The sequence below is a fragment of the Chlorocebus sabaeus genome, chromosome 13 (genome assembly GCF_047675955.1).
Source record: "Chlorocebus sabaeus isolate Y175 chromosome 13, mChlSab1.0.hap1, whole genome shotgun sequence".
Classification (NCBI taxonomy): domain Eukaryota; kingdom Metazoa; phylum Chordata; class Mammalia; order Primates; family Cercopithecidae; genus Chlorocebus; species Chlorocebus sabaeus.
The window spans coordinates 100,140,754-100,164,674 of record NC_132916.1 but is presented as its reverse complement, the minus strand read 5'-3'; the positions used below and the strand labels follow the sequence as shown (position 1 = coordinate 100,164,674).

Sequence of the window (23,921 nt, the reverse complement as noted above, 5' to 3'; positions counted from 1 at the left end):
TCCCTACTAAAAATACAAAATTAGCCAGGTGTGGTGGCACATGCCTGTAATAACAGCTACTCGGGAGGCTGAGGCAGGAGAATCGCTTGAACCCCGGAAGCGGAGGTTGCAGTGAGCCGAGATGGTGCCATTGCACTCCAGCATGGGCAACAAGAGCAACGTCTCAAAAAAAAAAAAAAAAAAAAAGGTATGACAGAAGAGTGACACTTCTCTTTTTTCCCACTCTATTTCATAAATCCATGTCTACACACATGCAGGATCCCCAGCCAGTGTCATTCGTGGAGTTAGCCCTCCCTGATTCCTTAACACCCTTGCAATGGATGAAGGACCAATGAGTTCTCAGAAGGGCAATCTTTTTACTATCAGAGAGGAAACAAAGAAGGGAGAAAATTGTTCAAAGTGAACCTGTAGATAGCTTTATATTTATGGTCCACAATGAAAAATCTGGGAGTGAAAGTGTAAAGTTTCTTAATTGTTTCGGGAAATGATTCCCTAACTTATTTGTCCAATTTTTAGATCAGATGAAAAACGAAGAGTATTAGAAAATTTGTAGTTAGAATTCATTCTGCTCCTGGAACGTCTATTAAACAAAAATAAAGTCAATCCATAGTTATTTTTTTTAGAAATTTTATTATCCAAATTACATTACTTAATTGAAGCTCTTTTTAACATAATCAAGCCAAAACAATCAGCAGAAAGAAAAGCATATATCTGTAAATGTTTATGCCAAAAGCATTAGCATTACAAGCATGGATTAATTTTAATAGATTATCAAGGAAATAAACAATTTTAAAATGCATTTCAAAAATCTACCAATTTTTAAAAACATTTTTCTGAAAAACGTAAATATTTTGGTAACATAATCTCACATTATCTTAAGGGGAAAAATAAGATATATCCCTGACTTGTAGTGAATCACTGGGTGGCTCACTTCACTTTTCTGTGTCTTATTTGTAAAATAATGGAATTGTACTTCATCAGAGGTTGCAAACTGGTGACCCATTGGCCATAACCAGCCTGTGGACATATCCTATTTGCCTAGCATGTTTTTAAAATTGAGAAATATCACATTCAAATTCTGATTCCTCATTTCTGTTAAACAATTATAAGATTGGCAACACTGGGTCGACATTCCCATGTAGCCACAAAAGGCATACACTGAATAGCAGCTGTTCCCCTTGGATAAGGCATGAACTCCTGGTGTTATGTTATCTGCCTGACTATTTAGGCATCTAAGTTTTTGATAAAATGGATTACCTCTAAATTTTCTTTCGGTTCTAATATTCTTATATTAGATTCAGCTGTATAGCAAAAGGGTCATTTAACCTCTCTAAGCCTCAACTTAATTTGAATGTGGAGATAATAATAATGTCTGACTGCCATTTGAGGTTTGTAGAGATAAAATGAAGTCGTGAATGGTGGCTACTCAGCACAGCACTATACATGTAGAAAGTACTTAATAAATAGAAGAGGTAACAATAAAGGCAAATAATGGTAAACACAATGACTCAAATATAATTTTATGATGTTCAATCCAATTTAACATACTACTGATTCTTCTCTTTCAAATGTAGCGTTGATCCCACCAAAAAATCAGTTATTTGCCTCTAATTATCAGATACATTTCCCTCAGTTAATAGTAAACAGGTTGGGATTCTTCAATGAGATTCAGCCAATTAAAAGAAGTATTCTTTGAGTGTCTCTGGTTCTCATATTCTCCACTTCTGGTTGAACCAGCTGTCAATATTTGATTTGTTGTAAGCTTTGATCCTACTTGATAGGCTTTCTAAGTACATAGTCTACTATTGGTTATTCTTATTAAACACAAATAACCAATTTAATAGAGAGTTTGTGCTGGGCTTCTCATTGATACAAGAGCCACAAATGAGCCCATCTTTGTTATAAATGTTTTTCCACAATTGTAATTATATTGATGTTCATATTGTGTAAAATAAATCATTCAATAAAGTAGTACTTTGATTTACAACATCAATAAAAGGACTTCACAGGAGTTTTTGTCATAGGTGTCCCCCACCATCGTAAGTTGCTTTACAGTCAGCCAATCACTTGCCACTCACCTAGCTCACTTCCTCAGACATACCCTTTATATGTTAGTTTGTTATATTAATAATGAAGCTTAAATGGACATGTTCCAGTGTGTGACTGGCACAGATTTATCCACATTTTAAAAGCTTCATTTTTAAATTAAACTAACTTACACATACTGCTCCTGTGTATATGTATATTTGTAGAGAAAAAAATTCATAAGTTCTATCCCAGCAATACCTTAGGACAGGTAACAATATTTCAAACAATTAAAATAATTCATAATCCCCATGGAGTTCGTTTTATTGGGATTTTTACCTGTAATTGTGTAAATGTTACTTATATCACCTCACAACTTGTGACTGATTAAAGAGAACTGGGCCAGTATAAAGGGTGTTCCACTGACTTTCAGTCCAGCATAAATTCGAGTCTGAGACAAGATAGAAATAGAGCTGTAGTAGGCTATGCATTCTGACTTCCACTCCTACCTCCATCCCCTCTCCTACCATCTCTGCAATAACCACTCTTCCCCAAGTGCGGCCCCTCCAACTCATACATTTCAAAGCTCTTAGGAAAATATTTTCAACACAAAAGTGGTTTTGTGTCAATTCTCTGCTCAAGACTCTTGAGTCATTTGCCAAGATTCTTTGAGCTATTCCCCAAAATAAACTTCTTACTCTTACATGACCTAAGCTTTTCAAGGTCTTTATACTCTTTTCTCGTCCTTCCCCTCAAAGTACCCTGTACTGAACCATGTCCTACTGATCTCTGTTCCCTAAACACACCACCCTTTCTCAAGGTCTCTAGAACTCTGTCTCTCTCCTACTCCCCACACTATTAATCTTAATTCTTCCTCAAATCTCATTGCAAGCATTACTTTCCCTTCCCTGACTTCCTTAGGAAAACTTAGCTGCTTCTTTTCTTACTCTCTTTGAACACTGGTTCACATGTAATTATGGCAGCCACCATGTTTATTTGCCTATATGTGAGCTTCTTGAAAGCAGGAACCACATTTAATTTTTTTTCTTTTTACTCCCAGCACCTACTACATCCTAGCACATCATAGCCAACACAGTATCTGCTAAATATTGAATAAATGAATCTGCTGAATTTCTGTAGTCTATATATTTGTAGATTCCATTCGGCAAAGTCATAAGACTGTGCTTGTTAGCACTACATTAATTAACAATATATTTTTGCACCTCTTTTTTTGAACACATTTTTCCTTCTTCATTTATTCCTTTAGGACAGTCCATCTGCTTGTGCTTAATACCTATTAACAACAACAAACTATCCAATCCTGTCAACATGGTAAGATCATTATTTTGCTGAATCTTACAAATTTGAAACTTTCTTAGCATTTATAGGACATTTGTTGTAAAATTTAAAGCATCACCATGTCATAGACTACTTTGAGAACTAATTTCAAACTATAAAATCAGATTTACAGAGAGAAAACTTAAGAGATCTTGATTTACAATCACCCAGTTTTCAAAACTCACAAAATTTTCATTTTCTGAAACTATTAGAAGCAACTGGCTCAATTAGCCAGCTCAGGAAATGTGCCACATTGTGTGTAAAGAATCCAACCCCCCAAATTATAGAACTATTGGAACTATTGCTATAGTTAGATTCTCCTTAAGAATTTATATTTATTAGAATATACTTATTCTTAGAAACAAATCCTCCAGTTGTTCCATTCACCATTCAAATCTTCCTCTTCATAGCTAATGGCAGATACTATGCTAACTACTATGGAGTAGTGTTTGCAGCTGCAATCACTATAAAATATTATAAACTCCTATACTAAACAAGGCAAAGCCCAAATTCTCTAGAGTGACATATCTGTTTCTTATTATAGTAACTGAATGCTGTGGATATAACCACTATCCATCTCAGTCAAATCTCCCTCTTGCATGTTTAGCCTAAAATTTAAATGAGCTAACCTACGTTTCACAGCCATTCAGAGAAGATTGTGCCTCTGAGAATGGCATGCTTCCTGTGAAAGTGCTATGCACCTCAGTGGTTTCAAATCCATGGTGGCTTCTTTAGTGGTAAACATTTCATTTACCTGGGTTCACACTCCTTGACTTTCACTTGGACAAACCTGAAAGCTCAAGGAAGCTAGAACTGCCAACTTTCGCATAGTTTCTAGCCGCAAACATCAGTCTCTCCCTGGCAATGAAAGGAGACTAAACCTTGGTTTGCCCCAGTTCACCTGGGAAGATGATGACTCTTTCATTGCATCTGAGCCAAGAATGACGTTCTCCAGCAAATGTAAACCGGGTGCACAACGTTCCAATAGTTCTATAATTTGGGGGGTTGGATTCTTTACACACAATGTGGCACATTTCCTGAGCTGGCTAATTGAGCCAGTTGCTTCTAAAAAGCTAATGCCAAGAGTCTGCCCAATCATTTAAAACACCTTCCCTTTTTGTTTTTTTAAATAATCCATGTTCAGTTCCTTGGTTAACATTGGTGTCATATCGAATGAAGTCACTGAACCTTAGGGAGGAGACAACTTGCCTCCAAAAAAGTAGCATATTCAGAGGAGACGTTTAGTCAAAACCAAAAAGGAAACGATTAAGGCATAAGCATGGTATGAACAACTCTACAAACTTCTGGCATATTAAAAACCTTTACATATTTTTAGCTAAAACAAAGTTTGAGTGCAAGTAGGGAAAAAAGAAAGAAAATGGTTATAAACATAGAAAAGTAGAATTTTAGATTTCTTTAAAGAGTTCTTTTTTCCCCTGCAAGAAACACTGGTAATAAAACTTAAAATTTAATTCCCTGAAAATCAGGTGCAATATACATTTATTTTCTTCCTTCGTTTTTAATTGGCAGGAAGCATTTTCAATGAAAACTCTAGTTCACCACACATTAGCTTGAGCCAAGAATTGCATTTTCAAATTTCAAAAGACCTTTGGATGAGGTCAAGGTCTCCTAAAGAGAATGTGCAGGGAGCCCTGGGATTCTACCTGAAGACCATTTGAAGAGAAGAGGATAACAGTGCTCTTCATCCCTGGGTTTGTAGTCCTGTGCTTTACCTCAACAAGCTAAGATTATTTAAAATATTCATAGGACAGAAAGATAGATGGAGGCTAGTTGTCTAGGGAATAAAGAATAGTGAATTTTGAAAGCTAATATTAAAGACTGAAAGGTACTGAAGTTATTTTTGCATTTCAGGTGTACGGGATTTTGATCAAGGATACTTTGGAAAGATCTTTTTTTTTTTTTTTTTTTTTTTAAACTGTGGCTCCAGACCTTTCCAGTGTGCCCTTAGCTAAATATCCAGGCGAGGCTACATGCATTAAATCTTCATCTTAAAAACAAACTGTATTTAAAAACCTAAATGCACCCAGAGGTAGTCACAAATACAAATCAGACCTCTTTTCCCATTCTTTGAATATTGACCCCTTGAAGAAGTCAAACCAGGTACCAATATACAAGAAAGAGAATTCCTTCAGGATTCTTCATTGGCACTTTTCAAACAGAAAAAAATAAAAATAATTGTAATATCACATTATTTTATAGGGAGCTGTTCCCTACATATAGAATAATACCTCCCACATAGATGAGGAAAAAAGTCTTTGTAATTTTGCTTCAAAGATAGCACGCCAGACACTAAATAAGTTTGAAATTTCTGTTTACATTTGAACATTCAAATTTATTAAATTTACTTTAATCTGGTGGTAAACACACAGCGTGGATTTTGTCATGCCTTCCTCCTAGATCACTAATTAGTTGTGGCATCCTTTGACTGCTGAGCCTGAATTCATTCTCAGAAGCCTTCTCAATACATCACTGGAACAGTCTCTACTAATAGGTGAGAGTTCCTATTTACAAGGATATGTATTTAGCATTTCTGATCTCAATTCTTTTAAAATGAAACATGATTAATTATTATGTGTTATTACTGTATAAATAAGATAGCAAATATATCCCTTTAAAGATAAATGCCTTACAAAGACTTCATATCCAGGAACCCAAAAGCAAATGCAACAAAAAAAAAGATAAATAGATTGGACTCAATTGAACTAAAAAGCTTCTGCACAGCAACGGAAATAATCAGCAGAGTAAACACACAACCCAAAGACTGGAAGACAATCTTTGCAATCTATGCATCTGACAAAGAACTAATATGCAGAATCTACAAGGAATATAAACAAAACACCAAACAATCCCATCAAAAAGTGGGCTAAGAAAAGACAGTTCTCAAAAGAAGATACACAAATGGCCAACAAACATATGAAAAAATCCTTAACATCACTAATGATCAGGGAAATGTAAATCAGAACCACAGTGTGATACCACCTTACTCCAGCAAGAATGGCCATACTAAAAAAAAATAATAGATGTTGGCGTGGATGTGGTGGGATACACTATTGGTGGGAATGCAAACTAGTACAACCACTATAGAAAACAATGTGGAGATTCCTTAAAGAACTAAAAGTAGAACTACCATTTGATTCAGTAATTCCACTACTGGGTATCTACCCAGAGGAAAATACGGCATTATACGAAAAAGATACTTGCACACGCATGTTTATAGCAGTACAATTCGCAATTGCAAAAATAGGGAACCCGCCCAAATGTCCAGCAATCAGCAAGCGGATAAAGAAATCGTGGTATATATGCACCATGGAATACTACTCAGTCATAAAAAGGAATGAAATAATGGCATTTGCAGCAACCTGGATGGATTTGGAGACCATTATTCTACGTGAAGTAACTCAGGAATGGAAAACCAAACTTCGTATGTTCTCTCATAAGTGAGAGTTAAGCTATGAAGACGCAAAGGCATAAGAATGATACAATGGACTTTGGGGACTTAGGGGAAAGAATGGGAGGGGAATGAGAGAGAAAGGACTGCATATTGGGTACAGTGTACACTGCTCAGGCGATGGGTGCACCAAAATCTCAGAAATCACCACTGAAGAATTTATTCATGTAACCAAATACCAACTGTTCCCCAAAAACCTATTGAAATTTAAAAAAGAAAAATTTTAAAATTTAAAAGATAAATAAATTTAAAAATAAATAAATTTAAAAAGATAAAATTTTGAAATTTAAAAGATAAATGCCTTCGCTGGGCATGCGCCTGTAATCCCAGCTACTCAGGGGTTGAGGCAGGAGGATTCCTTGAGCCCAGGAGTTCAAGACCAGCCTGGGAAACAGCAAGACCCCATCTGTATTTTTTTTAATGCCTAGGTAGCCTGGCTAAACACAAAATTGATTAAACCCGAACAAGAGTAGGACATTGAAGGAAATGCATTTAAAAATTATGATATTTATTTGACTGCTATGGCAAAAATCCTGAGACATTTACTCTCAGCTTAACTATCTTAAAGTCTGAGTATTTAAAGTATGAGTGTTTATGACTCATTGAAAATAATCAGTGGAATCTGCAATTGCACTCAGAGTAATGTGATAACCAGTTAGAAACTATTACTTCAGGTTAAAATACACATAACTCTGAATACTATGTTGATATATCTGATTATTCTATTTAAAAAAATTTCTTTTTTTAGAGACAGCATCTCACTCTGTCACCCAGACTGGAGTGCGGTGATGCAATCATGGCTTACCCCCGTGCAGCTTTTAAACTCCTGGGCTCAAGTGATCCTCCCATCTCAGCTTCCTGAGTAGGTAGAACTACAGGTGCACACCACTGTGCCTGACTACTTAAAAACTTTTTTTTTGTTATTAGAGATGGCAGGGCCAAGGAAGTGGCCCGGCAGGTGGAGGGGTCTTGCTCTGTTGTCCAAGTTGGTCTTGAACTCCTGGCCTGAAGTGATCCTCTCACCATTGCCTGTCAAAGTGTTGGGATTACAGGCATGAGCCACCATGCCCAGGATAAACTAATTCTTGATTTCAAGAGATGTTCTATAAATATTCTGTAATTGTTTAATAAGAATACCAATGAATTCTTTTAGAATAATCAGAGGTCAAGTGAAGTGCCTCACACCTGTAATTCCAATATTTTGGGAGGCCAAGACAAGAGGATCACTTGGGGCCAGAAGTTTGAGACCAGCCTGGGCAATAAAGCAAGACCACATCTCTATTTAAAAAATTAAAAAATTAGCTGGATGTGGTGGTATGTGCCTGTAGTCCCAGCTACTGAGGAGGCTGAAATGAGAGGATTATTTGAGCCCAGGAGTTTCAGGCTGCAGTGCAATTATGCCACTGCACTCCAGCCTGGGGGACAGTAATAAAAACTTCTCTCTTAAAAAACAAAGAAAGAAAGAAAGAAAGAAAGAAAAAAGAGTGGCCGCACATGGTGGTTCACACCTGTAATCTCAGCACTTTGGAAGGCTGAGGCGGGCAGATCATCTGAGGTTGGGAGTTCGAGACCAGCCTGACCAACATGGAGAAACCATGTCTCTACTAAAAATACAAAACTAGCCAGGCATGGTGGTGCGTGCCAGTAAACCCAGCTACTCAGGGAGCTGAGGCAGAAGAATTGCTTGAACCTGAGAGGCAGAGGTTGCAGTGAGCCGAGATGGCGCCAGTGCACGCCAGCCTGAGCAACAAGAGCGAAACTCCATCTCAAAAAAATTAGTTTATAAAAGTAATGTAATCAATTTATACTTCAGAGGAAATATAAGTTCAAATGCTAGTGGACTTCTCATTTCATGTTGGGGTAGCAGGGATAAGGATTGGGTGTCAGGGAGTGAGAGGAAACCACGTTTCACAACGATTTCAAAAAGCAAGCCATTGACTTGCCATGATGTTTAGATTGAGGAACTGCTTTGATATGTTGATCTGTATAAACGATATAAACAAAATTCAAAGGCAAACTACAGAATAGAAACATTATTTATAAATATTATATATAAATATTATATGTAAATATATAATACGTATTATATGTATATGTAATTTGTATTAATGATTAATACATATTTGTCATTAATAATCAAAATATCAATAATTAATTATAGTAGAACTAGAACTCATAAATCAATATAAAACACTAATATATAGAAAAATAGGCAAAAGGTAACAACACGTGATTCCCAAAGAAGATAAACAAATTTCCACTCTAACACGAAAATATATTTAACCTCATACATATATCAAAGTGCATTTAGAAAAATTAGTGACATTTATGGCAAAATAACAATAAAATATCATTTAAAAAGAGTTACAAAAGCCAGGCACAGTGGCTCCCGCCCGTTATCCCAGCACTTTGGGAGGTCAAGGCAGTCTGATAACTTGAGGTCGGGAGTTTGAAACCAGCCTAGCTAATATGGTGAAATCCCGTCTCTACTAAAAATACAAAAGTTAGCCAGATGTAGTAGCCTACACCTGCAGTCCCAGCTACTCAAGAGGGTGAGGCAAGAGAATCGCTTGAACCCAGGAAGCGGAGATTGCAGTGAGCCGAGATTGAGCCATTGCACTCCAGCCTGGGTGTCACAGCGAGATTCTGTCTCAATAAAAAAAAAAGGAATTACAAAACTAAATGCTGGTAAATGTATGGTGAGATAAGCACTCTCATACACAACTAACAGAAATATCAATTAATGTGAGGTAGCATGTAAAAAAAATTCCATTTTTTCTTCCTGTTAAATAATTTGACAAGTTGTATAAAGAGGTTTAAAAGTAGCCATTCGTTTGGATCCAATAATTCCAACTTCTGGGACTTTATCCTTAAGTTATTATCAGAGATGCAACCAGGAATTTATTGACAAGGATTTCTACCAAAGTTTTAATAATATTATTGAATTCCAAATTCCACAACATTGGAAACAACTTAGATGACCCATAATGAGGGAGTTATCAAATAAGTTACAGTTTATTCACATTATAGGAAATTACACAGAAAATAAGAATTAGATATAAAACTATTTCTTAGGCATAATACTAATCTTGTGACTATAGTATTTAAGTGATTCAGAAGGACAAAATATGAAAAAATACATCAAACTACTCAGCAGTTATTTTGGGTAGTGAAATTCTGTATGATTTTTTTTCTTTATGCTTATTTTTCCCTAAGTAGTCTATAGTGAAGATGTATCCTTTTGCATTAAAATTTATTTTTAAAAAGAAAGATATTACACCATTTAACATGAAGGTGTCATATTTTGATGAGAGAAAAAGCCAGATGGAAGAATAAAAGGAATGATCAAGAACGTTGATAACTGAAACCCTAGTCCCCATTGATAGGTGTTTTGTACTATAGTGTTCGCTGTAATTTCCAGCAGGGCAAGGGACTGCAGATGACACAGCAGACTCACCATCAGGCTCAAGCCAAGATTAGTACATCTTGGATTACCCTAAACTGGTCATCTTGGATTACCCCGTACAGAGTTGTAAAGCTGTTGTCTTTTTCTCCTGTCTTTCTCCCCTTTGTTTTGCTTTGTTTCTTTAGTCATCTTACCCGAAGGCCCATTTTCTCCATGAAATTTATTTCCACCTGCACCCACTGCAACTTCTATGCCCCTAGAAAACTACAATATGTATTGTCTAGATCTCTCCATTGGCACTGAAATATATTGTTCTGTTTTGGGAGTTAATTGAGATTTTGATGCTTCAACTAGATTTTTAAGCTCCACTAAGGCAGGGATAATATTGAAAATTCTTTTGTAACCCTATGTAGTCATTCAGTAAATATCTATTGTGCACATAGTACGTGTTAGACAACTCTTTGAAGTGTTAGAGATTACATAGGTGAACATTTTATAAGAGAGGGAGAAAGGCTGGGAATAATGGCTCACACCTGTAATCCCAGCAATTTGGGAGGCTGAGGTGGGAGGATTGCTTGAGGCCAGAAGTTTGAAAACAGCCTGGGCAACATAGCAAGACCCCATCTCTACCAAAAATTTAAAAAGTTAGCCTAGCTTGGTGTTATGCGCCTCTAGTTCTAGCTATCTGGAGGCTGCTGCACGTGGATCACTTGAGTCCAGGGGTTCAAGGTCACAGTGAACTATGATCAGGCCAGAGCACTCCAGCCTGGGTAAAAGAGAGAAAGAGAGAAAAAAAAATCTCTGTCCTTAAAGGCTTAAAATCTAGTGGCAAAGCCTGGTACTTGGGGCCATGTCATGTGATGCAAATATACAGTAAGTCATAACAATGGTGGTGACAGTAATGAAAACAGAAACAATGACAAAGAACTCTATATTAGTTTTCTATTGCTGCTGTGACAAATTACCATAAATTTCAAGGCTTAAAACAACATCCATTTATTATCTCACAGTTTCTGCAGATCAGAAGTCCAGGTACAGTGTGGCTTAGTTGGTTCTTTTGCTTAGGGTCTCTCAATGATAAAATCAAGGTGTTTCAGGGATGTGTTCTTTACTGGAGGCTCTGCGAAGAACCTGTCTCCAAGACCATTCAGGTTGTTAGCAGGATTGTGGTCCTTACAGCTGCAGCACTGAGGTCTCTGCTTTTTTATGGATATCAGCGGAGAGGCCTTTACTTCCTAAAATTCTCTCTTTGATCTTCATATTAGAACCCTACATCTCAATACCAGCAATAGTGCATTGAGTCGTTCTCATGCTTGGAATCTCTCTGACTTTCCCTTTTGCAGCATCTCTCTTCCCTCTAGCTGGATGCAATGCTCTGCTTTTAAAGATGCATGGGATTAGATTGGGCCCACTTGGATGATTCAAAATAATCTCCTCATCTTAAGGTCCATAACCCTAGTCACATCTGCAAAGTCTCTTTTGCCATGTAATATTCATAGGAGTCAGAGATTAAGGTGTGGACATCTTCAGGGGGGCTATTCTGCCAACTGCAAACAGTAACAACAAGGAATAACTAAATGGAATACTGCTAACCAAAATTACGGATTAAAGAAATTTAATTAGAGTCCATGAAGTCCCATGTCTTTTCTTATGATGAGAAACATTTCTACAATAGGCCTGATTTCCTGATGACTAAATCTAGAACATATTGACAATCTTTTGCTTGTCAATGTTTTTAATTAGCAGAAACCAATTTTAGCCATAGTTGAGTTTTCTCCTAATTACTCATTTCATTTTTGTTGGATCAACTAATTTATTCTCATCTTTGTCCTAACATCAGTCAGACATTGAGGAACCAAGGAACAAGAAATGTTTGTTTTGAGGCAGCAGGGGATAAAAAAGAAGAGCCGTGCATTACCTCATAACACCCAAAATTATGTAACTTCTCCACAGGATAAGATCCGATCCTACAGTAAATAGAAAGGGTACCTAGGAGGTGGGAGCATTAGAAAGAAAGCTGTCTGGCATTTTTGGGGATGGAAAGAACAGAGTGGTCAAGGACTAATCCTGTGGCACCACAAACAGACTTTCAAGAGATTGGGGGGTGGGGGGACAATGCCAAATTCATATGACAGACATCTCTTTTAATGCTTGTACAGTGCCACTTATTCATCTGAAGAAGCAAAAGGAAATGCTTTCAACCCAGATCCCAGACACAGAAAGAAGCCCAGGTTTAAAAGCTCCTCCCTGCCAAGGACAGAGTGCCACTCAACTCCATCTTTACCCATAAGGTGAATCAGTTGCCCAGGCCCTTTGATGACATCACAACTTGAAGGACAAAAAAATAAAATAAAATTGTGAGCGTTTTTTTCACGGCATGAAATGTATCCAAAGCTCATTTTTATTGAGATGTCCAAACATCACTGCTAGTTGGGAAGAAAAATAACTAAAGAAGAAAAATTTTTAATGAAATTGATACTGGATTTTTGGGACAACCAAATTAGAAAATGCAGGCAAAGTGCTTTGTAAATTGTGGGGGGAAGATTTTTTTAAAGGTGATTGCTATTACTATTCTCAATTCCAACTCCTTTCTCTCACCATTGAGATAACTGACCCCAATCAACCCCAGAACAGCTTGACTTCCTCAAGGTCATGCCATTCCCTTGCTCAAATAACCTTCCAGGACTCTCCATCGCCCACCAGAAAAAGTTTTACCTCTTAGACTTTCCATTCAAGGCTTTCTTATCTTGATACATTTACCTTTCATATCAAAACCAGTGAATTACTGAACAGCTACTAAGGTCAAGATACTATTAGGCTGCTACGGGCATGGGCGGAGTCACAAAATATGATCTATTTCTTAAAGGACTTTACAATCCCACTGTTTCCCATATGAACAATAACTATATAGTTAAACTCATCTGCTTACTCTACTCCAGACTTACTCTCAACTTTTATACCTTGGCATCTTTATTTATGCCTTTTCCCTCACCTAAAATGCTCTCCAAAAAAACTACTTCTTTCTTGCAAAATAACACATATCCTCCCAGGCCCTGCTCAAGTGATATCTCTCCTAAGTCTTCCCCTACACTAAGAGGCTAGTGGTTCTCAACCAGAGAGATTTTCCTCCCTAGGGAACATTTGACAATGTCTGGAAACATTTTTGGTTGTCACAAAGGGGTTGAGGGTACTACTGGCATGTATGAGCAAAAGCCAGAGATTCTGCTAAACATTTTACCATGCATAGGACAGCCCCCAGCCCCAACAACAAAGATTTATCCAGCCCAAAATGCCAATAATGCTGATATTGAGAAAGAAGCAGTATCTCCTCTCAACTCCTAGAACACCAAATATGTAAACAATCTTTCGGCATCTAGCATATGTTGTAACATATATTTATTTGTCACATTTAGCAAATAAATGTACAGGACACTCGGTTAAGTTGGAATCTCAGATAAAGAACAAATAAGTTTTCAGTATAAGTGTGTTCCATTTAATATTTTACATACACTTATACAAAAAAAGTATTCTTTTTTTTGAGATGCAGTCTCGCTCTGTCACCAGGCTGCAGTGCCGTGGCACAGCCTCAGCTCACTGCAACTTCCCCCTCCTGGGTTCAAGTGATTTTCCTGTCTCAGCATCCCAAGTAGTTGGGATTACGCCACCACGCCCAGCTAATGTTTGTATTTTTAGTAGAGACAAGGTTTCACCATGTTGGCCAGGATGGTCTCAATCTCTTGACTGCCTTGGCCTCCCAGAGTGTTGGGATTACAGGTGTGAGCCACCATGCCCAACCCAAAAGTATTCTTTCTTTATCCAGTATTCTCTGTTACTTTTTCTTACCCCCATGTATTATTTTCCTAAATGATATGGAAGTTTGTAAAAGACAGGAAAAATTTTACGCTGTTCAGTCTTCTTTCAGCATTTAATTCATACCTATGGAAAGCACTGAAAAAACCTTTATCAATAACAATGATAAAATATTTTTTATATCCTTTAGTATCTATGAGCACTGTAGGCTTACAGTTATTACTGCCATATTTTACAAGTTTCAACATCCTCACGACTCCCTCATCCTTATGTTGAGTCTTCAAGCCCCACACTATCATGAAGACAACAAGTAAGAGTGGAAATAAAAAAATGCCAGATCCTAAATTGGTCAGATGAGTCTGGCTCAAATTGAAAATGCAGTGTGTTGGGTTTGGCACAACACAAAGACATGTACCTAAAGTTCTGTTTCATCTGATTATCCACTTCTCTACATGTGCACTTCTTCATAGAACTGCCCTTTATACATAACTGCTCAAGAGCTTAGGGTAGAAAGGAGGAGTGAACTTCCTGTGGTAAACCCTCTTTCTGTTATGACTGACGTGGCGTAAAATGTCCTAAAATCAGGCCAGGGTTAGAAACTCAAAATCCGTAGGCACTGGAAAGATTATCCTTCACCCCACTTTCATATGGAGTTCAAAATAAGTTCCACAAAGTTAGAACTTCCCCCATAGTGTCTACTACACTGATGCTTTTTTAAAAATCTAATTCTTTCAAACAAAGTCTCCCTTTCTCTCTTTCTCTAGTTTCTGTTTTATCAATGCCCTAAGCACATGTTTAGCCTTCTCAGAGAGAAATCAGCAGTGGCTAAAAGGAATGGTCATTGTCTGACATCCCTATCCTAACAATGTTGAAAAATACTCTTTTTTAGAATAGATATATCTATGAATACAAAATTAATCAATCAGGAACATTTCCAAAAATCTGATCTAATGGAAGTCTGGCCTATTCCTTTAATTATTCTAATATGGAAAACTCCAAGGAGAACAAAACCACATATTTTTTAAAAACCTTTTGCCTAGAACGTTGGTTTTTCAGTGGAGTGGAGGAGAGAGCAATTTTGCACCACCACCTCACCCACCCCACCAATAAGGTTACCAGATTTAGCAAATTAATCATCAGAGTGCTCAATTAAATCTGAATTTCAGACAAAAAACAAGTAAGTTTTTAGTATAAATATGTCCAATTAAATATAATAAAATGATTCATTCTTTATCTGGCTTACAAATTTAACTGGGTATCTTGTATTTTATCTTTCAGTGTCTCTCCAGGGGACATTTGGCAATAGCTAGAGACATTTGGGGATGTCAAAACTAGGAAGGACGCTACTGCATCAGGTGGGTAGAGGCCAGGAATGCTGTTAAACATTGTACAATGCCTACAACAGCACATCACAACAAAGAATATTCAGTCCAAAATATCAATAATGTTGAAATTGAGAAATCTTTAGAATGACCTTTGAGAACATCTATTCTTTCTTCTTCTTTTTACCAGAAAAGAACAGAAGGTCTAGAGGAGTTAAAGTGGTTTGCTCTAAGCCTCACAGCTAATTAATTTCAAAGTTGGTCCATTTGGAGGCAAACCAAGAAAACTAGTTCCATTTCTGTGTGGCTCAGAAATGTTGCCTACTAAAGCAGATACACTTAAGCTACCCAAGAGTGGATTCCTTCAGACTTCTCCAATAGAAAACATCAGTCAAACCCCTGGGTGGTCTCCGGCTGGGAGGAAGAGGAGGAATAGGGATACAACTTTTGCTCGAATATTTTTCCAAATCTTTTCCCCACCCCAAATTTTATTTATAGGCAAGAAAGCAAGGGAAGAGTGAAAACGCTGGCTTGGAATGAACTCTGATCATGTCTACTCTCTCCTACTCCCACTTTTTCTTGGAGCTACAAAGATAAATTGTTTGAGTCTTTAGGAGAGCCTAACTCCTTATTCAAGTGTTTCCTTGCTCCTGTATATGGAAAAATTGCTTAAATAAAAATTACCCAAAAGAAAAAAAACCACCCAAAGAAGTTGTTAAGTATTACAAAAGAAAAATGAAGGCATTGATGAAACCTACTAGAGATTATTTGGGGGACAGCCAAATGTCAGAGGCCTGTGAAATAACACGAAGTGGTGTACTGAAAATGTATTCATACGTCAATTCTTGCCACATAAGGTTTGCCTGGAGGCCCCAAAGCAAGCAACATGGCTCATCTAAGTAAAGAGCCAGCCAAGATAATCTAATGACCTAAGAATCTAATGACACTATACACTGTCTCTGATCCTGCTTGGTTTTATTTTAACAGACCGATTTTTATTGCTTCTTTTCTGTGAGTGTCTGCAATGATTCCCTGCCACTGCTTACTGAAGTATTTTCTTAAATTATGAGTTGAGTTTTTTAAAATGCAGTTTTAAAAATATTCATTCAGCATGTTATTAATTACTAGTATGAATTGTTGGCAGGATTGGACTAAAGGGGAGTAATTGCTTTAACCACACTATCTAAGGAGTACTCATCCTATTAAAAGAATTTTCACATGAAACATAAAAATGAATTTAGAAAAGGGCATATCCTATTGAAGATATTGGAAAAGAGCTTCCTGCTTCCTTCTCAGTCCCTTCAGCCCTGTCATCTGATCACTACAAAACTTTCAAAAGAAATAAGTCTTTGCCATTTACATTGCCTTTGCCAGACCTGGCACAACTAAGGTCTGAATCTATTGCTTTTTAATATCCTCTTGAAACATCCACGCTGTCATTGTTACTTATATTAACATCTACATTCCCTTTTAGACACATAATTTTCTGTTACTTTTTGATCCACTGATTTAACAGGGATGCACTTCAATAGCAGTCTTTCCAATTGTCAAATATATTTCCTGTCTCTTGATATTTAGGTTACCTACACACTTTGCATTCCCAAGAGAATTAGAAGATAATTTTCAGAATCTTGAAGTCATTTCTCTGTTTCTGGGAGCCAATTTCTCAAATATTTACATTAATCTCTTTGAGGGCCTTAAATAATTATAAGTAATTCAAATCAAACATTATTTTGAGAAAGGAAATACTACTGACTCCTGCTCTAATTTTCATTTTATATGGGAAAGCACTTAGACTCCAACGAGCCAATAAAGATAATGGTGATCCTATGACTAGGAGGTCCCATAATTCCCTCTGCCATTAGCTCTTCACCTAAAAGACAACAAAAAGTCTCCTCAGCCCAGTCAGTTGGAGCATGTCTAAGGATTCTTTAGTTGGAACTCCTTCAGGAATTTAGTGTGGTCTCCACAACTGCAAGCTTCTTCAGGAAGTGTGAGGCATGATCAAGCTAACTAGAACCCTCAAAGTATTTTTGCTAAGTCTCAGCAAATATATGAAGACTAAAAAGGGATAAAGATACTCTCCCTAGAATTTAGTAGCACTCTGAAGAGAAAATCCTTTCTGCCATTCTAAAGGTATTCAGCTCTTAATACATCTTTCTCATGACTTACAGTCATTTTATGCATATTAACATATTTTTTTAAAGAATCTAAATATTATTTGGGGAAAAATCTATTACATCCTAAAGTAGAAAGCTAAATTTTTACCGGAGTAATATTAGATATTGAATCATTTCTGTAGTTGAGAATTTGGGATCAATAAATTATTTTACAAAGTAGAAATCTAGGAATTTCAGCCATCTTAGAGTGAAATAACTGTCAGAATTACTAATAATAATTTTCATTTTCTTCTGAGGCTTGATTTAATACTGAGGTGAAAAGCTCCCCTTTTGGAAATGGTAATTTAGCCTCTATTTCTGAGATTCTAATGTGAGCCTTAGTCCTCATTATAGGTTTTTGTGCATCTCCTCAGAAGATAAGCAAGACAATATGGCCAAAAGACTATAAAAGACTGTGCTTTCTGAGTGTTACAAAAAAAGTGTTGAGTCAGAATACTTGTTAGCTTTGTTTTTCTCTGGCTTTGATTGGACATGATTTGCTTATAAGAGAGATAAGACATGCTGATAAAAATAGAACTGGCCCAAACAAGCTGATTTGTGACAAAACGTTTAGTACTTTCAGATTTTTCTGTAGCTAACATATTGGGTACATAATTCAAGTAGGATTTACTGTTTACTGTAATAACCCCACACGACCTCCCTCTCTATCTAACCTTTCACTTTTGTACTTATCAAATCGATTTGAAGGAAATCAAGTTCCTCTTACTCTCTGAATCTGGTCTATAAAAAAACCTCGGCCCACAAAAACTGTGATAATAACAATACAAGCAGCCCTACTGTGTGCTAGGCATTGCTCTAAGCTAAATCATCTTGCATAATCATCCGACCCACTCTGTAAAATGTAAATTATTCTCCTTTTTACAAATAAGGAATCCAAGGCAGAGAGAAGTTAAGTAACTTGTTAAATATTGCTCTGCTAAAATTTGAGCCTAAGCAATTTGGGATCCAGAGTCTATTCTTTAACTACCTCTCATGACACCATAGAAGATAATTTATTGGCTTGTGCATAGAATGTTTCCTTTGCCTAAAATTATGTTCACGTATGTATTTTTAATGTGGTCATATGGATTTTTTCAGTCAATGTAATATTTTGAATATTTTTCTAAGTTTTCATAAGAAAAAAACAAAGTCCATTGTTCTCAAAGCACAGAACCAACTGAGAAGCTTGTCCTGATTTGTAACATAATTTCCCTCAGGAAACCTGCAGTTTGAGACCTACAGTGTTAGTAGGAGAATCATCCCTGGATTTGAGGAACATACAGCAATTATTTGATTTCTTTAGACCCATTTTATTCTCTCATTTGCAAAATGAAGGTAATAAATTAGGTTATTTCCAGATTCACTGCATGAAGTTGCCTGGACATACACATTAGAAAGCAAACATTCAAGAATTCTTACTGAGCACCGCTTGAACAAGGGCAAAGTGTGTGCATGCAACACAGGAGATTAGCAGAAGAGAGGATGGGGTGTGCATGCTCAGAGGGGCAATTGGAAGTATTTTCTCAAAGGTTCCTACACAACTTTCAAGCGAAGATAGGTCCTCACTTGAAAAGTGAGGCATGAAAAGCAAAGGCATGGCTACCCCAGGCCATCCAGATGTAGCCCACCCTGACTCACAGTGCCCTTCTTCAGCAGTGTGTCTTCACCTCTCTTCCCACACCCTTCAGTCTCCTTTTCATGCCCCATTTTTATTTCCACACTTCTTACCACCTCTCTTTCTCCCCCTACCAACTATGAAGCCCACATGGACTTGCCCTTTCTAAGTATCTTATCTCCTTAGGGCCCAGCTCCAGACAGATCACAGAGGTGGGATTTTAAATATTTAACAACCAATCAGAATGGATGTCAGCTATAGTGCTGAAGTGAGTTTCTGAGGATGCCAGCTATAGTACTGAAGTGACTTGGAGGCCCTCTGAGGCACCAAGCTTGACCCCTTTGTCTTCTGGATTGTGGGGAGGCCCAGAGAATTCAAGGGGAGAGGCTGCACAGCTGGAATGGCAGGGTCACTGACTGGACAGAAAAGACACTGACCCAATCAGGAGGGATAACAGCTGTAAAGAACTAGTTTGCCCATCCTGATGTGTACCACATTAATATAAATCTTGCTGATAATCAAAAATAATTACAAATAAGGTTAAATCTTACAAATTAAACCTCATATATGTGTGTGTATACATATATATACACACACATATACCTATACATATTGATAAGTACTGCTATAGCTGTGTACAGCAGCTGCTTCAACAAATTTCTTTCCTTCCTCTCTCTAAACTCTAGAAAATTCTCTCTCAAACTCAAGCCAAGCCCACTGCCCAGTGTGTGTTTACTCTCCTGAAACCCATTGCTTTCTGGGGGTGCAGAGAAGCTGCCCCCATCCCTTTACTCATTCCAAAGAAACCACTTTTCTACCATCTCCACTTCTCCACTACCCCTCTCATAATCACAGTGGCCCAAGAGCAGTTAAGTGGAGGTGGGAAAGTCTGGGGTAGGGGAATGGGAAGAGGGATCAAAGACTGTAGTTACTCAGATGTTTATTTTTCAGTCACATAACTTCATCTATACCTGAAGTCTTCACAGTGGCCACAGAATAGAAAATGAGCACAATATATGCAAGAAATGCGAAGATGATACACTTGGCTCTTGGTAGAGAGTAAACAGATTAGCAAGAAAGGACATATCTACGAGCAAAGGGCCAAAGAGTCTGCATTTAGTTCCATGTTCTGGCATATGTGTGAATCTTAGAATTGCTGCTGTCAGGGCACAAAGTAAAGCCCACTATTGTGCCCCACACCCCGTTTCCCTAACTTATAATCTCATGGAAAGAAAAAATTTCATATATTCAACATAAATATTTTTTCCCATTTAGCATTCAATATACAGAATAAGCAACCAAGCCATTGAATTATCTTGTTGTATTATAACCTAATTGGTTACTGTGTTTGTGTGTAGTGGCGGTAAAACTAAAGAGAAAGAAAAATAACTAGCTAATTATGCTCAAGTATAAACATAGCAAAATATCTTTTCTTTTACATAAATATCCAGTTTTGGATTACTCAATTAAGAAAGCAAATCAGCTGAAAATACACAGACTGAATGAGTTTCCTATGTTAACTCACATGATTCCTCTGAGACTTCCAAAACAGTTTTCTGGATATCATAAAATAAGGGTTCTTTGCACAGCATGGATCACTAGAATATATTTGACCTAGAAAACAGCCAGAGTCTTAACAAGAGAAAAACACAGTAAACGCATTATGAAAGCAATGAAGTTAAACCACAACAAACTATCTGATTTATCTTAGTTTATTCCTATTAATACCTTTAGATTTCATGACCCTAGCTCAGAGTCAGTGAACTTTTTCCTTGTCATTTTATTTCCTTATCCAGAGATGTTTGTAGATGGTCATATTTCTGAAATAAGGTGCTAGTTGAATTGTTCACATTAGGAGTTAATAGGGGTTAAAAGCATGGTACAGATGGTAAGGGGACAGCTGAAAAAAAATTGCTATGCTTCTGTGGCTTTTAAAAAATCCATATTTTATGAATTAAAACCATGGAAAACTATCATGATGTCTAAACATTTAAAAGGAAATATTATGCTTCACAGAGGTCATTCTGGCACAAATGTTGGACTGTTCCATGTCTGCCCTTAAGAATCCAAGACATCAGACCCTTGACGTCATCCTTTTAAGATTATAATGCTCCCCAATTTTGATTAACTTGTTTTTATGAGACTCAGGCCTAATACTCAAGTACTTGCATTTTACTATTTCCTTCTTTTAAATTAACATCAAGATTTTCTTTCCAATGACTAAAAATAGATTATTTATGCTGCAGTGGTAAATGAAGTCTATTTAAAGTACAGTGATTTGGGTTTAACTGTTAAAAATACTATGGGCCTGGGAGAAAATAATACCAGCATTTGTCCTAACATAGCATTGATATTAACAAAAATGCTCAAGTGCTTTCTGTGAAAATCACAGAAAAACTCTGCACGCTAAACATCAATGTCTGCAGGAAATATTTCCTTTTTAAAACTGAGTGTAATGCCTGAACATTTTGTAAATGTTTGCAAAGCAAAATTTGTTAACAGGTCTCTCAGCTCATGCTAAGAACAAAATGATGATATTTTTACCCAAACTCACAGCCAGCCAATTCTACCTTCTGATGCACGAAGACTTTGGTTCATTAATAGAGAATATATTTGCTTACCTGTTAGTAACCTATTTCAACTCCATATTATTCTCCCAAATCTGCACCTGTATATCCAGCAACTCATTCAACTCTTCTACTTCTATGTTTAATAAACATCTCAAACTTAACATGCTCAAAACTCAACTTCTGATCTTATCCTCTATCTGCTCCTCCTGTAGCCTTCCCCACCCCCATTAATGCTGACTGCATCCTTTGAGTTGCTAGGCTGAAACTCTGACTTCTCCCTTTCTCTCACATCCACATCCAACCCATTCAGAAATTTTATAGTTCAACCCAGAAAATATATCCAGAATCTGACCACTTTTCACTATTACTATTGCTCCCACCCTGGACCTAACTACCATCATCTTCAACCTAGATAATGCAACAGCCTCCAGCCAGCCTTCTTGCTTCTGTCCTTGGCTTACTACAATGTCTTCTTAACACAGGAGCTAGACTTCACCTTTCAAAACTTAAGTCAAGGAGCAACAGCTCCTTTGCTCCTTAAGTCAAGGAGCAAATCAAATTGTGATATGATTTACTTATTTATTATGCCTATTATTTACAATATTTACCCCATCCTCCAGTACGTAAACTCCAGAAGGGATGTAATCTTGGTCTGGTTACTTTCCTGATCAAGTGCCTGAACCAGTACCTGGCAAGTGGTAGGTATTTGATAAATATTTCTTGAGTTAATGAATGGAAAAATGAATGCAGTATTTTATCAAATAGTGGGAATTCACTGCTAGCTTCATCCATGTATCCATTCATCAACAACATTATTGATTCCAATCAATGTTATTGATCACCAATCAACGTTATTGATTCCTGAATGCCTATTCTGCAACTAGTATGGACCAATATTCTATCTTCTGTTAGACCCCCTGGCAATTAAAATCTGGGATTACATTTAATGTATAATCTACAGAGGTAAAACTGTTGGTATGTAGAGGACCTAAATTAAGAAATCAACTAGGTCAGTGCTGTCCAATAGAGTTTTCTGTGATGACGGAACTAATCTGTATCTGTGCTGTCTAGTACTATAGCCCCTAGTCACATGGAACTGTGGAGCACTTGAAATACAGCAATATGATTGAAGAACCTAATTTCTATTTTCTATTTTGTTTTATGTTAATTAATTCAAATTTGAATAGCCACATGTGGTTACTGTATTGGACAGCGCAGCTTTAGTTCATCCCTCTGCCTCTCTACCTAGGGCTGTCCCTAAGATATCCAAGGCAGATTGTTAACTATACCACTTTGTTTATCAGAAAAGATGATTAACAGCTAGTTACTGTCTCCTTTTAACTCTCTTTTCTCCTCTAACTATCCTGTTCGTGAATGTACCTTCTTTTAGAATTATTGTTATTTATCAACTAAGGTAAAGCTTTTATATCTTGTCCAATTTGTAAAATATGAAAGCTTAAAAATTTATCCTCTAAATACAACAGAACATTTTACACACTTTACTACTTGCACAATAAAATGTCTTTAAGTTTTTTTACTTTATTTTCCAGCTTTATTGAAGTATAATTGATGTACAAGGAACTATGCATATTTCAAATGAATAATTTGATGCATTTTGACCCAGGTATACACCTGCAGAATCATCATCATACATAATGTAATTTAAAGCTCAAATGACTAGAGTGACTGCTGACCCACAGGACATCCTTGTGTGAATTAGAAAGAAAGGGTCCCTCCTGCCTGTCAGTTGCTTTCTGACAGATGGGAAGAAACAATGTCCTTGCTCTCAGCTCTTGGCTACCTCCTCAGCTGGATGCCTTCATACCGTGAGCAGCATACACAACCATAAATGGTAGTCCTGCAAACTGGTCTGCTAAACTCATTTTTTTCAAAACATCCTCCCAAGGTTTTGAAGATTACACGCTGGTTTCCATTTCAAGGTGGTAGAATGGAAATAGATTGTAGTTTCCTTTTCCCACTGGAAATCTCAAAATTTTAGAAAGGATTTTTTTAATGCATATAGCTGGGAAGCAGTATCAAGATTTGGAGGACCATAGAAACTTTGAGAGGACATTTGGAAAACAGAAAGCAGGTGTCATTAGAAGGCGGATTTAAAACCAGCTCAAAACAAGAATAGGAGAGTGCTGCCAATAAATACTGGGAATAGATACAAAAGTCAACAGTGTTTGCTACAGGAGAGCAGTAGG

At 37.0% G+C, this 23,921-nt stretch overlaps 1 protein-coding gene and 1 long non-coding RNA gene across 5 annotated transcripts in view; one reads left to right on the top strand and one right to left on the bottom strand.

The window, feature by feature from the left end:
- The window catches only part of FILIP1 (filamin A interacting protein 1), a 311,881-nt gene that overhangs the window by 150,878 nt on the left and 137,082 nt on the right, over positions 1-23,921 (bottom strand). The window lies entirely within an intron of this gene.
- On the top strand, positions 11,792-17,244 carry LOC140713199 (uncharacterized). The gene is made up of 3 exons (XR_012095091.1): positions 11,792-12,529; positions 15,327-15,403; positions 15,869-17,244. It is a non-coding gene; the product is annotated as an uncharacterized lncRNA (long non-coding RNA).